We start from the raw sequence: 5,378 nt of genomic DNA on the forward strand, positions 1-5,378 counted from the left end.
CAAAGACAGAACCCAAAGGCACTCTATGTACACTTCCATGCACACAGCCTAGATCTAGTGTTAGTCAAAAGTGCCAAATGAAGTACTCAGTTTGTAACTTTTATCAGTTTGGTGGAGAAACTGTATGCTTTTATTGCTAACTCTTCAAAACGGCATATTGCTTTCGTGGAGATCCAGAAAGCATTGTATCCAGAAGACCACCCACTTGAACTTAAGAAGCTATCAGACCCAAGATGGGCTTGCCAAAAGTCAGCTCTTAAAACCACGAGGAAGGTCATTCCACCTCTATAGCAATTTCTAGAAGAGGTAGTGCAAGAACATCCTCCTGATGCATCAGCAGGGGATGCCTCAATATCGCTGCAAAGTATTAACTTTGAATTTCTTGTTTGTCTTGAGATTGCCACTTCAGTTTTCAAAGAAACTGCCTATCCCTCTAATGCCGTGCAACACAAAGACTTTGATTTGGCTGCCTCCTACAGAATTGTGGATGAAGCGCTACAAAGTTTAAGAAAATGAAGAAATGATGAGAAGTTTCAGGATTCCTGGACAGGACAGAAGAAGAACAATTCCTGAAAGATACAAGTATAGTGCTACATCTGCTACTGAGGACCAGCAATATCAATCCTTGGATGAGTACTACCGTGTGAGAGTATTTTATGTGTTTTTAGATACAATATCACAAGAGCTGCAAAGAAGATTTAAAGGTGGAGACAACACAACATTGGGTATCCTAAATGCCTTTCATTGTATGACAGTCCAAGATAACTGGAAAGAACCTGTGAATGAAGCGACGTTCAAGTCATTGTAAAAATTATGCCAGTTTTATGAGTTAGAAGAAGTAGACAAGCTACGGTTGGAATTAAAGATCTTCTATTCGTCATTTCCTTGCCTGCCACAGAATACTGCAGCTACAATGCTCAACCTGATGAAAGAAAACAATGTTCAGGAGATATTGCCACTTATGCTTGAACTCTTAACAAATTATGCCACTCTACCCATCACAACTGCAACAGTGGAAAGGACCTTCTCCAAACTCGAGCTGGTGAAGACAAAGCTACACAGCCTGTCCAGTGAGGAGAGGTTATCTGATCTTTTGTCGCTAGCCGTTGAAAAGGATATCACAATCAACAACAGTGAAGTTATCAGCATACTCAAAGAAATGGCAAACAGAAGTGCTCTCTTACAAATATAAAATGATAAAGTTTGGTTATCAGCCAAGTGTATTGATCATACTGATTGATTTTCTTGCAGTCATTTATGTAAAAGTAATATATATATATATATATATATATATATATATATATATATATATATATATATATATATATATATATATATATATATATATATATGATTTTTCTTTTATTGAATTTTCTAGTACTACTTGAAGTCAGCACTCTAGGTTTCATGTTCATGAAAACACATTAGCCCACCGGTAGGCTACCTATGATATTGGCCATGTTTATATCTTTCTTGAATTATTAATGGCTAGTTTAAATAAATTTGAAAGAATATTGAGCCGGTATATATTTAGCCTCATTCATTTTTATATTTTTGCTCTTTTTTTTCACTTGAGCACCTGCCCTGAAAAAGTTCTCTGCACGTCCCTGCTGTACTTTGGTGCCAGCCGTCTGATGAACGTGAGTTCAACCGGATGATTTAATAGTGGGTTCCTGGCACCTGGCTATTACGAAATGTCAGTCTTAATGCTCCAGTATTCTCTATAGTATTGTTCCGATATAATAGGATATGGGGAGGCAGAAACAAGAGAGACCTGACAAAACAATGCTCGTGTTTGGAGACATTCTTCTGTCACCCCCTCTGTGACTCTGAACTTTAGTGACTACACACAACGACAAAGTAGTTTGAAGAGGATAAAGAAGACTGAATCAACATTCATCAATAGAAGTAGAAGCCATACTTTACTTACTTTGATGGCTGCTTTTCCAGTCCCATACAGCAGGGGAATCCCACTCTCTACAGGACTTCCGCTGCCCTTTTACCTTATTCGTTCAGAGTATTTAACGTTTCATGTCTCCCATTCTTCATTTACTGTTAAATCGTCACTGTCAAAAGACTCATGATATAAGAAAGTCATCAGTATCCTCTTGAAAGCCTTAATGTCTTCAATCATTCAAATGTTTCATGGGAGCTTATTATATGTTCTCGGGTCTGCTTATTTAAAGGCTCTAGAGCCTAAGGTAGACATATATCTAGGCTCCAACAGTTTGAATCCATCTGTAACTATTCTCGTGTCGACACGATATGTTGGCTGCACAATATGTCGCAATTCTCTCAAGTATTTTGGATGCCAGGTTTTGATAACTTGTTGGGTTATTGTACATATTGATAATTATTTACAACACCACGCTCTTCATTTACTCCAACAAAATGCAATCCTGCAGTTCTCATCTTCTTGCACAGTAATTAGGTGGTTATTTAATTTCTGGGAAAGCAATAATTAGCAAGATATGGTGAGGAAGGGGAAAGGGGTTATAAAAAGACTATAGCTTGGTTTCCTCACTCAACGAAATGGAACTGACATGTCAACATAGTCAACCAAACAGAATTCATGATGCCAGCCTACATAAACAAAGTTCGTGATGCCAGCGTACATTTGATATACTGTATATTCAAAATATACTTAATCAAAAATTGAGTGATTACTCAAAAGTTTGTAACAGTTTTGAGTAATCACTCAATTTTTGATTAAGTATATTTAGAATATACAGTACATCAAATGTACGCTGGCATCACAAACTTCTGTTTATGTATGCTGGCAACACGGATTCTTTTTGGTTGACGATGTTGACATGTCAGTTCCAAGTTGTTTAGTGAGGATACCAAGCTATTTTCTTTTTATAACTCCTTCCCCCTTCCTTAACATATCTCGCTAATTATTGCTTATCCAGAATTTAAATAACCACCTAATTACTGTACAAGAAGATGAGAACTGCAGGATTGCATTATGTTGGAGTAAATGGAGAGTGTGGTGTTGAAAACAGTTACCTACATATTTTAAATTCAATCCTCGCTTTAATCGGCAGCCAGTGTAAATCAATTAGTATAGGGGTGATCCTTTTATCAGTCTTGCTCCTCTGTTTTTTATGGTTAGTAATTTCTTAAGTTACACTTTTGGTATATTGTAATAGATAGAGTTGCAATAGTCAATCGCGGTAATAACGCAGTTTATCACAAGTTTCTTATCAGAATTTTCGTCTAGGGACCTTTTTATAAACGCAATATTTCTTAGATGATAACCAGCAGTTTTTATTACATTATTTATTTGGGGATTTAGAGATAGATTGCAGTCAAGAAATACACCTAGATCTCGAACTTTACATAGTAATACCAATTCCTTAATATCACAAGAGGGTCTGCCCCTCTCTTTTGTTCTACTCCTGTACTTCTCTTTTCCCTTATTTCCTTAATCTTTCCCATCCCGAGTACCTGCCTTTGAGCTATAAATTGGATTGTATCCAGGGTTACTCTTACTTTCCCCATATTCCCCACTTCCCTATTATTGTTACTATTCAACTAGATAACGGCACCAAGTCATTATTTATGTTAATTTGAATATCACCTAAGTTTTTCCCGCTGTTTCTCTTGCCCACCACCATGAATTCAGCTTTGTTCTCATTTAATTTTAGTTGTTTAAATGTCATCAATTCTCTAACACTATCAAGCATTCGGTTTAGAGTTTCAGTAGTTTCACCTATATCATTTATGGAGAAGTAAAATTGTGTGTCATCTGCAAATAGATTAAACTTCACGCCATGCAGTATTTTCGATAGACCAATAGTATAGATGCAGAATAAGACTGGGCCGAGTACACTCCCCTGGGGTACCCCTCTGTTTAAAGGTTCATATGATGAATAAAAGTTTCCAATTTATACACAGTAATTTCTACCAACTAAGTAGTCTTTTAGGTATTCGAAGGCTTGATCTTCAACGCCGATGGACCGTAGATCATTTAGTAGCAGTTCATGTACCACTATGAAAAGCAGCTCTGACATCGAGCAGAATTAAGATACCACATTTTTTTTCATCCATCATTTCTAGCATATCATTTACAACAGAGCAGATGGCTGCCTCCGTAGAGTATAGTTTTCAGTAAGCAGATTGGTTGTCAGGCAAAGCTTCTATTACTTATAAGTGGCTGACATATTTCTTTCTGTCAACATTTTATATCTGAAACTACTCAACGCCATCTGTTCCTTGCTATAGAAAGTCAACTTGTCCTACTTGGTAACAACTTTGTATATTTATCCATTAGTTTTGGTATGCTGTGAGTATTCGGTGGATTTTTGTGTAATACTGTGAATATCTATACTATGATACATCTCAAATATAGTTTTATTTTCTGTTTGCTGACTATTATTTTCATATTGCTGTTAATGTTTTTCTATAGTCGAGTAAAGTTTATTAGTAGATTTTGCATAACCTACATCGTGTACAATAGTTGAATGTAACATTAAACCATCAGTATCATTTCATCTTTGACTTTTTTGGGCTCGAGCCATATCGTCTTGATAGAAGTTCCTCATTAGCAGCTTCTACTAGGTATGATTCTGCGAGTGATACACCAGAGAAATTTTACCTCTAAGGTATCAACGGAGTTTTAATGGAACAAATATCCCGAGAGATATCTGGTATAAATCAGGAATGTGTTATTAAGTAGCTATGGTTATCCTTCCCCGAATAGAGTTAACCTTGTCTCAAAGGATAAGGTAAGGGTAGGATACATGGGCAAGAAAAACGTTACAACTCCCGATCTCAATATGCTACAACTAACACATTTCCTTTGATATATTCCCCTTCGCAGTCGCCATCTTTGACGATCCCTGGGAGAGTTTCTGCCGGTTTTTCTTGGTTTTTTGAATGATTTTTTATCATGGATGCATCAGCTTCTTCCTCATCAACTGAGATGAGTACCCATTTTTTGTCTGTTGGAGAATTTTGCGTCTCCACTCAGTGTTTTATTTGATTTGCATGCCTTTATTGTTCCGAGGCCAGCGGCACTACCAATTGCTCAAAAAAGCTTAGTTATTCAGTCTTTTTACGGTAAGAATATGTTTTGCATTATTCATTTAAGATGTGGTATGTTTATGGCAGTCCCTCATCATTCCTTGGTGTTTCTTGGGTGTTTTTATCACCATTGACTTAGGCAAGCCTACTGTAGCGGGCGGGCATGCCAGGTAAATTTTCACTCATGCACCATCCCCTTCTTCTTTTTCCAAATCTCACTGGTTGGGTGAGGCTGTCTATCCTCCCATGCAGTCGATTCGTCATGGCGGGGAGCTGCAGTCTTGAAGGTCCTTCTTGTAGTTGGATAGTGTTCTCAGCTGCCCTAGGGTGACGGTTTTCATTTTCCACTT

This window comes from Palaemon carinicauda, chromosome 10, assembly GCF_036898095.1.
Source record: "Palaemon carinicauda isolate YSFRI2023 chromosome 10, ASM3689809v2, whole genome shotgun sequence".
Lineage (NCBI taxonomy): Eukaryota > Metazoa > Arthropoda > Malacostraca > Decapoda > Palaemonidae > Palaemon > Palaemon carinicauda.